We start from the raw sequence: 10,875 nt of genomic DNA on the forward strand, positions 1-10,875 counted from the left end.
CACCGAGGAGAGCGCCAGTCTACGTCATTCCGGATGGTTCGTCGCTACGGCCAGAGACCGGCTCAAAAAGGAGGCGGCTGTTAAGAATTTCAGCTTTTGCGTGCCCCTGAAAATGCTGCTGGGATTCTGCGAGGATTATCGGCGAGTCGTCGTTAACGCGCGTCACGAGCTCGTTCTCATTCGCGCGCGCGACGATACAAACGCCATTTACTCGGCGGTGAAAATCACCGATTCGTCGATCAAGCTGCTACGAGTGCAATGGAGAATACCCCATGTGACTCTGAACGAAATTACGAAACTCCAATTTCTCGGTATCGTCGAGCAGGACAAGAGTCTGTCACTCGCTTTTCGCGCCTGGGAACTTTACGAGTATCCCCTTCTGCCCAAGTCGCAGCGACACACGTGGTCCGTGAAAGCGTCCACGCAATTGGAGAAGCCGCGATACGTCATTCTGGCGTTCAGAACGAACAAGAAGAGTAATCAGCACGAGGATGTGCTGAGATTTAATCATTGCAAAGTCCTCGATGTCAAACTCTATCTGAATTCCGAATCCTATCCGTACGATCGTCTCGACACTGATTTCACGAAATCCCGCTACTCCGTCCTCTACGACATGTATGTAAAGTTTTTCACCTCCTATTACGCTGGTGAGAAACTCGGGAGACCCATGCTCGACTATACGGACTTTTTGACGTACGGGCCGCTCTTCGTCATCGACTGCTCGCATCAGAACGAGTCCATAAAAACCGGCACGGTCGACGTTAAACTCGAGATCGAGTGTATGGAAATCATTCCGGATAATACTACAGCCTATTGTTTAATCATACACGATAAAATTGTACAATATAATCCTCTTACGAATATTGTTAGAAATGTAAGTTAAAAAAAAATAAGAAAACAATTTTTATTAAATAAATATATAATAAACAACAAATTTATTCATTATTTTTTTGATACAAAATACCTATCAAACTTTAGACTTAAATTCCACGTTGTGATATTTTCCTCCTTTATATAACATTATTAAATTATTGGATGCTGCAGCCTTTTGTAGGTGCTGCAACTGCTCCGTATCTTCCGCCAATTTTGCCATTCTCCCTGGCAAGAATACCCAATCGGTTGTTGACAGCTTTACAATGATTTTCATTCCATATTTTGTCATAATTTTGTCCACTTCGGAAATATCATACTCTTGATTTTCCGTCAAGCTATTTAATTTCACAAAATTTTTTGGAATGACGCTTCCCAATTCATTGATTTTATTGAAATTCATTTTTATCTCTATGAAAAAAAAAAAAAAAATGATTAGTCTCATTAAAGTTAAAAACTCAATTAAATAATGCATGTACTAATCGAATGAAAAAAAAAAAAAATATCCTTACCTTTTTTATGTAACAAACAAGTTTCTTTTTAATGCGTTCAAACACACACACACAAACTTATTTTTTCTTAATAGTTTAAGCACGCGTGGTACGACTATGCAGCTCTCGTTTAACAGACTGACTTTTTATATGAACGATATTGTCATATATTAAGCGTATGCAATGTTTGGAAGGGGTAATTTTTGTTTATTTTTTTTCTTTTTTACTTGCGATGAATTTCCATTGTGATTGATCTATAGGTTTATCACAGTATAACACAATAGGAAAAAATATCTATGGATATCACTATACGGGGATTATTCAGAGGGTATAGTGTATCCTTCTTAATTAAGAAAGAAATAATGGAAGGGGTAATTTTTTTTTTTATTTGCGATAAATTTCCATTGTGATTGACCTGTAGGTTTATCACAGTATAACACAATAGGGAAAAATATCTATGGATATCTCTATATACGGGGAGGGTATAGTGTATCCTTTAAGAAAGAAAGAATGGACTTCTAATGTAATTTCATATTGAAAACAAACGATAAAGACTCTCTCTCTCTCTCTCTCTCGACGGGATTTCTTCAGAGGCTGCATTCAGTCCTCGAACGTTCATCAGTGCGGATAGTAAAGTAGAAAATTAAAGAAATGGAAAGTGAACGTTGTTTAGTGACAATAAATCTAGTAGAGGAGGAGGAGGATAAAAATCAAGCAGAATCGATGTCTGATTACATCAAAAGAATTAACGATTCTCATAATCGTTATTTTGAAGAATATGAAGCAATGCTTCATCATAATATGCACATGAACTGTAAGTACTTATTTTAATTTCTTTTAAAGAAAAAAAACCCTACCCATCCATACAGATTGTTTATTTCAATAAATAGAATCATAAAAGAATTTTACGACACATATATTTGAAAACTGTTAACAATCCCACTATTTGACCAATTTTTTTTTTTTATTATTATTCAAAACGAAGAATTACGAAAAAAAAATTTTTTTCTTTTATTTTTTACCAGCCATTGCTTTAGAGGAGAGGGAGGAAGAAGAGGAGATGGTGGAAGAAGAGGAGATGGTGGAAGAAGAGGAGATGGTGGAAGAAGAGGAAGAAGAAGAAGAAGAAGAAGAAGAATTTGTGATTTTTGTAAGTATATTTGCTTTGTTAAAATAGTTATTACAATATCAAAAAAAAAAAAAAAAATAACAAAATGTTTCTCAAATATGTCCCAGGTGAAAAATATGGCCACACAAACGGAGTCCATTGCTACAAGAACTGAGGCTACGCAAATGGAGCCTCAGATAGATCTCACACCACATTACTGGTGTACAAATTGTACAAAATATGGTCACCTACGCATCAATTGTTCACTACCAGAGTGGTGTAGCATTTGTCATAAATATATACATCATGCAATTGAATGTAAAAAAAATTTCTAAAAAAAAAGCATTGTAAATAAAACCTTTTTAATACTTCAATAAATTATAATTAAAAAAAAAAAAAAAAAGATTCCCTTTTTTCTAACTTACGAAAAAAAAAAATATGGGGGAGCGATCACTGGATCGCTCTCTACGAGTATTCTCTCTCTCTCTCTCTTAGACGTACACTGCTTAACGTAAGAGGGGGGAGGTCGCATCATCGCACTACTCTCTCTCTCTCTCTCTTGTATGGCTTAACGTAAGGGGGATGGGGGGGGCTCTCTCTCTTGTACGGATAAACGTAAGGGGGACCACGTGTGTACCCTACTATTCTGCTGGAATCTCTCTCTCTCTCTCTCTCTCTCTCTCTCTCTCTCTCTCTCTCTCAGGCGTCCACTGCTTAACATTAGAGGGGGGGAGGTCACGTGTGTACCCTACGAGTTTAACGTCGGGGGAGGACGATGCGCATGCGCACAACCGCGCACGAGGAGAGGGGGCAATTCCCCTACTTCCCTTGCCCCCGCGGGACCCCGACCCCCTCGCCACGCGGTCCCAGAACCATCCTAGCTACTCTACTTGTTTGTAATATTATTGTATGCTAAATCAGAGTTTAATTCTATTTGTACACTTGATGGATCATCTACTAGTTCATGGTTCAAATCTTCCTCCATGTTAATTTGTTTGCTAGTCTTAAAATATTTGTTCTTATATGATCTTTTTCTACACCATTTTTCTTCTACTAAAGATAGATCCTGAACAGCTGGCTTTCTTCTTCTTGCTCTGTGCAATTTATATTTCCGATCCAACAATTTTCCTTTCAACAATTTTCCCATTTTTTGCACAAAACGTGGTAACAAAATATTTTTTTTGTTCAACAATAAATCGTGTTTTACAGAGCGGAAATAATTTTCTACAGGAGCATTTGATTCTCTTTTTAGATAAAAGGATTTTAAGGTAAGTGCCGACCATAATGGGTAATAAGGCATTAAATAATTTAAGACGTAATCCATTAAATTTGCATTGTAAAATTGATTATCTTGTACATTTGCACTATTAGTTGCAAATATACATCGGTATGAATTAAATTGTTCTTTAAAAAGAATAGTAAAAGGCGAAGAATTACGACGAGATCTTTTTTTTTCCTGCTCTTTATTTTCAATTTCACAATTTTCAGTGTCTAATGATTCAATCTGTATTGAGTCTGGATTATCCACTAATTCAGAATTGATTAAATTATAATCGTCATTTGTATTATTTTCATTTTCAAAAAATATAATATGTTCATCTATATGGCCCTCGTGGTGTTTTAGCCCAAATATTTTGGCAAAATGTTCGAAGCATTCTACAGCTTCCTTTAATTCAGTGCAGTGTATAAGTTTAACTATTGCCTGAGTAGCGAGTTTTCTGTGTGATTGAATTTGGCAGATCGTCGAAACTTTTTTTAAAAAATTCTTCAAAAAATGAGATGAACATATATGAATTTTTGTTAATTGAGAAAATGACGCTGATTCTTTTCCATTGACATGTTGGAAACATAGTTCAAGGTATTCCCACACATGAATCTTATTAAATGCCTCCGTAATTGCTTGGATTAGTGCGAGACTGAAATCGGTTTCAATTTTCATTATAGTAGGTGTACGTTTGGATAATTTTTTTAACTGGTAATCGAAAGATGACAGAAAATATACAATTGTTGGAATATCATGATTACTACTGATCAGTTCCGCTACAGGCAAAGGACTTAAGTCGTTTTCTTTATCAGGTAAAATTAGGGCATAATAATAAATCCTTTTAACACAATTAATAGGCTGACCGATTATTGATCCCGTAGCATCTAAATGAAGAGTTGAAGCTTCTTTGGGTAAAGATAACAAATATTCAATTTGTTTCTCCGTAAAGAGAACTGTGTACACTGGGTGCATAGAATAATGTTGGATGTACCCAGAAAACTGTTTGCCCGGAAATGTTTTTGTGAACTCTTCTATCAGTTTACACATAAATATAATTGGATTTGAATCTAAATCATCCGCTTTGTTGCACTCAGAAGAAATTTTCTGCATAACTGTTAGAGTTGGACCTGTTGTTAAATCCCCTTCTTCAAAATAGCGTTCATTACTATCTGCAATTAATTTCAACCGTTCAAGGCTAGGCGTGCTATTGATTGTTTTCTGCGCTATTCGTTTCCTTTCTTCTCCTTTCAGATGTCTTCTATAAACTTCATCACTGTTGTGATTGACTTGCTTATTTTGTGTAACATGCATAATTATGTTATCAAAAGGCTCTTTAATAGGCGTGGTTACTCTAAAGAAATAAGAAGAGCAATTTTCAAATTTACAGGTTGCTTTGGCATAAAAATAAATTTTCGTACGGCCACCAGGATTGCTGCACCTGCTACAATCAAAATTTATGACACACGAATATTTTTCCTTAAAAATGGCATATAAATCGTTTGTCCAACCCGGTTTCATTTTTTTTGAGTTTCGCCAATATTTTCTCCAAAAATTACTCGGAATCAGAAGTAAATGTTCAATTTCTGTTTTATCTGAGGCATTTGGAAGCATATTGTCTTCAGGTTCATATTCCGAATTCCAAGATACAGTAGTATCAGTAATGCCAGATGTGGTGCTTACATTTAAATTGGACTTAATATCTTGCATTTCTGTGTTTAATAATGAATCTTTTTCATTGAAAAAGCTTTCTTTAACACACACATTTTTTGATTATCTAAAGTTTGTACGATCTTCTTTTCTATCAGAAATTTTTTTATCAAGTATGCGTGTCGGCTAAATGTCAAGTAGCACCTTCTGGTATGATTTTTAACCGTTTTATCGCTGTAACCAATTAATATTTTTTTGCAAATACATTCGTACAAGTTGTTAGGAGTTTTGTAGGATGCTTTATATAAGGTATTCATGATATAGTTAATATCAGTTACACTACCAAAAACAGCTGTAATAGCTTCTGCTATCATATCAGGGGTTAAAAGCATGATAATCGGTACTTTGATTAATTCATAAAACCTGTAACAAATTAATCAAATATAACTTCAAATAACAAGTAAACTACCGTAAGAACGTATTTGTCATCATACAATCAAAATGTACTAAACTAAAAACTGCCGTATTTTTAACGAAAATTACCGCAATTTAAACATAAAAACAATGGGTTGAACACTAATTTGAAATATTTCTATCAAGTACTTATCCAAATCATACATTTATTTGGAAATTTTAATCAAACACTATTAGTTAATTTAATTGTTTTATAAATAAATAATACTAGAAAGAATTCAAATGTTTAAGTAGATTGTTTCTTTGTGCTACGAGGGGCCACAGTAAATTTTTCACACCTCATCGAAATCAAGATGGCCAGTCTTACAAGAAATCATTATTTTATACAATCGCTTATATCTGTAGTAGAAAAGCATCATGAAATCTGACGATTAATTATATGAATCAAGACGAACATCCTTATCAATTAACCATTTCTTTGTTTCATCACATCTTGTACATTTTGAGTTGATAGTAAAAAATAATTCCTTGCGATAGTTTATAGTTACTTCAAATATTTTAGTGCAAATAATAAACCAAATAGTTTTTCACTTACTGTAGTACCTGCAGTTCTCTGTAGATATAATTGCCAATTCTGATTAGCAAGCAATATTAACACAATAGTCATATATTAAAATACTACAATGATGAGGAGACAACTCATTTGTTCAAAATGAATTAATACAACAAAAGCTATCGTCTCTTGCTAACTCGAATGCCGCTCATTAAACATACACATATAAAACACGTATTGCTTATACCGTTTCTTGTTAAGTTCGTTACGCATAGTTTAAGGAAAACTGCAAATTGCATCCAGATCTCATATGAAAATGGTACCATTAAATTCGTCGTTACATTCTCTATAAGAGCATGTGCATACAAAAAAATGAAAATATGTCCTATTATTGAATTATCTAGCAAAATCCCCAATAGCGCAAATTTTCTATATCATATTCTCCAAAATTTGTAAGAAAACAGTGTTAAGGGCGTCAAGATCCCTAATGAAAGTCAAACCAGGCTACGCAGCATTTAATGGTCTAGAAGACTGTGCAATTCGAAAAAATTACAAAAATTTCTTGCTAGTTGAGAATCATTGCCAAAAGTTGGAAAACATGGTTATCGCTCTCTGTATCCGTTTCTCCGTAAAAAAAACCATTGTACAAGCCGAGATCCCTAACAAAAGTCATACCAGCCTACGCAGAATTTAATAGGCTAGAGGACTGTGCAATTCGAAAAAATTACAAAAATTTCTTGCTAGTTGAGAATCATTGCCGAAAGTTGGAAAACATGGTTATCGCTCTCTGTATCCGTTTCTCTGTAAAAAAAACCATTGTACAAGCCGAGATCCCTAACAAAAGTCATACCAGCCTACGCAGCATTTAATAGGCTAGAGGACTGTGCAATTCGAAAAAATTACAAAAATTTCTTGCTAGTTGAGAATCATTGCCGAAAGTTGGAAAACACGGTTGTCGCTGTGTATAGCTGCTTCTCTGTAAAAAAAAACATCGTGCAAGCCGAGATCCCTAACAAAAGTCATACCAGCGTACGGAGAATTTAATAGGCTAGAGGACTGTGCAATTCAAAAAAATTACAAAAATTTCTTGCTAGTTGAGAATCATTGCCGAAAGTTGGAAAACACGGTTGTCTCTGTGTATAGCTGCTTCTCTGTAAAAAAAAACATCGTGCAAGCCGAGATCCCTAACAAAAGTCATACCAGCGTACGGAGAATTTAATAGGCTAGAGGACTGTGCAATTCAAAAAAATTACAAAAATTTCTTACTAGTTGAGAATCATTGCCGAAAGTTGGAAAACATGGTTATCGCTCTCTGTATCCGTTTCTCCGTAAAAAAAACCATTGTATAAGCCAAGATCCCTAACAAAAATCATACCAGCCTAAGCAGAATTTAATAGGCTAGAGGACTGTGCAATTCTAAAAAATTACAAAAATTTCCCTGTCTGTCAAATATGATGATAAAGAGTTTAAACTTATATCTTTCCTTTGACTATTTTTTCTGTGTATTAATTGTTATTTTCTATTTTAATTCATAATTGATGTTATTTAAAAAAAAATACAATTTTTATCTTGCTTTTAATTTGATATTAAAGCATTTTATATAGGTTTTCTATATGTGTTGTGTACCAGGTGACACGCTAGTTTTGGGTTATGTGACGCCGAAACTCGCTGCTGGAAAGTCGCTGCTAACTTCAGCGTCATTTGGAGTCATGGAGTACTTATCAGGTACTAGGGTAACACACTTGGGGTGAGGGAGTACTTATATGGGACTAGGGTAACTCACTTGGGATCAAGGAGTACTTATATGGGACTAGGGTAACTCGCTTTGGGTCAGGGTGTACTTATAAAGGGGCTAGGGTAAATCACTTGGAGTCAGGGAGTACTTATATGAAACTAGGGTAACTCACTTGGGGACATGGAGTACTTATAAAGGGGATAGGGTAACTCACTTGGGGTCAGGGAGTACTTATAAAGGAGCTAGGGTAACTCATTTGGGGTCAGGTAGTACTTATATGGGACTAGGGTAGCTCACTTGGGGTCAGGGAGTACTTATATGGGACTAGGGTAACTCACTTGGGGACAGGGAGTACTTATATGGGACTAGGGTAACTCACTTGGGGTCAGGGAGTACTTATATGGGACTAGGGTCACACACTTTGGGTCACGGAGTACTTATATGGGACTAGGGTAACTCACTTGGGGACAGGGAGTACTTATATGGGACTAGGGTAACTCACTTGGGGTCAGGGAGTACTTATATGGGACTAGGGTCACACACTTTGGGTCACGGAGTACTTATATGGGACTAGAGTAACACACTTGGCGTCAGGGTTTACTTATAAAGGGGCTAGGGTAACTCACTTGGGATTAGGGAGTACTTATATGGGATTAGGGTAACTCACTTGGGGTCAGGGATTACTTATATTGGAGCTAAAGTAACTCACTTGTGGTCAGGGAGTACTTATATGGGACTAGGGTAACTCATTTGGGGCAGGGAGTACTTATAAGGGACTAGGGTAGCTCACTTGGGGTCAGGGAGTACTTATATGGGACTAGCGTAACTCACTTGGGGTCAGGGAGTACTTATAAAGGGGCTATGGTAACTCATTTGGGGTCAGGGAGTACTTATATGGGACTAGGGTACATCACTTGTGATCAGGGAGTACTTATATAGGAGCTAAAGTAACTCACAAGGGGTCAGGGAGTACTTATATGGGACTAGGGTAACTCACTTGGGGACATGGAGTACTTATAAATTGGCTAGGGTAACTCACTTGGGGTCAAGAAGTACATATAAAGGGGCTAGGGTAACTCGCTTGGAGTCAGGGAGTACTTATATAGGGGCTAAACTAACTTACTTAGTGTCAGGGAGTACTTATATGGGACTAGGGTAACTCACTTGGGGTCAGGGAGTACTTATATCGGACTAGGGTAACTCACTTGGGATCAAGGAGTACTTATATAGGACTAGGGTAACTCTCTTTGGGTCAGGGTGTACTTATAAAGGGGCTAGGGTAAATCACTTGGGGTCAGGGAGTACTTATATGGGACTAGGATACATCACTTGGGTCCAGGGAGTACTTAAATGGGACTAGGGTAACTCACTTGGGGACATGGAGTACTTATAAAGGGGCTAGGGTAACTCACTTGGGGTCAGAGAGTACTTATAAAGGGGCTAGGGTCACAAACTTTGGGTCACGGAGTACTTATATGGGACTAGGGTAAATCACTTGGTGTCAGGGAGTACTTATATGGGACTAGGGTAACACACTTTGGGTCACGGAGTACTTATTTGGGACTAGTGTAACACACTTGGGGTCAGGGAGTACTTATATGGGACTAGGGTAACTCACTTGGGATCAGGGAGTACTTATATGGGACTAGGGTACATCACTTGTGGTCAAGGAGTACTTATATAGGAGCTAAAGTAACTCACAAGGGGTCAGGGAGTACTTATATGGGACTAGGGTAACTCATTTGGGGTCAGGTAGTACTTATATAGGACTAGGGTACATCACTTGTGGTCAGGGAGTACTTATATAGGAGCTAAAGTAACTCACTTGGGGACAGGGAGTACTTATATGGGACTAGGGTAATTCACTTGGGGACAGGGAGTACTTATATGGGACTAGGGTAACTCACTTGGGGTCAGGGAGTACTTATATGGGACTAGGGTCACACACTTTGGGTCACGGAGTACTTATATGGGACTAGAGTAACACACTTGGCGTCAGGGTTTACTTATAAAGGGGCTAGGGTAACTCACTTGGGATTAGGGAGTACTTATATGGGATTAGGGTAACTCACTTGGGGTCAGGGATTACTTATATTGGAGCTAAAGTAACTCACTTGTGGTCAGGGAGTACTTATATGGGACTAGGGTAACTCATTTGGGGCAGGGAGTACTTATAAGGGACTAGGGTAGCTCACTTGGGGTCAGGGAGTACTTATATGGGACTAGCGTAACTCACTTGGGGTCAGGGAGTACTTATAAAGGGGCTATGGTAACTCATTTGGGGTCAGGGAGTACTTATATGGGACTAGGGTACATCACTTGTGATCAGGGAGTACTTATATAGGAGCTAAAGTAACTCACAAGGGGTCAGGGAGTACTTATATGGGACTAGGGTAACTCACTTGGGGACATGGAGTACTTATAAATTGGCTAGGGTAACTCACTTGGGGTCAAGAAGTACATATAAAGGGGCTAGGGTAACTCGCTTGGAGTCAGGGAGTACTTATATAGGGGCTAAACTAACTTACTTAGTGTCAGGGAGTACTTATATGGGACTAGGGTAACTCACTTGGGGTCAGGGAGTACTTATATCGGACTAGGGTAACTCACTTGGGATCAAGGAGTACTTATATAGGACTAGGGTAACTCTCTTTGGGTCAGGGTGTACTTATAAAGGGGCTAGGGTAAATCAATTGGGGTCAGGGAGTACTTATATGGGACTAGGATACATCACTTGGGTCAAGGGAGTACTTAAATGGGACTAGGGTAACTCACTTGGGGACATGGAGTACT

Source organism: Prorops nasuta, unplaced genomic scaffold (genome assembly GCF_024137725.1).
Source record: "Prorops nasuta isolate Cenicafe-Biocafe unplaced genomic scaffold, Cenicafe_Pnas_1.2 PNAS00012, whole genome shotgun sequence".
Lineage (NCBI taxonomy): Eukaryota > Metazoa > Arthropoda > Insecta > Hymenoptera > Bethylidae > Prorops > Prorops nasuta.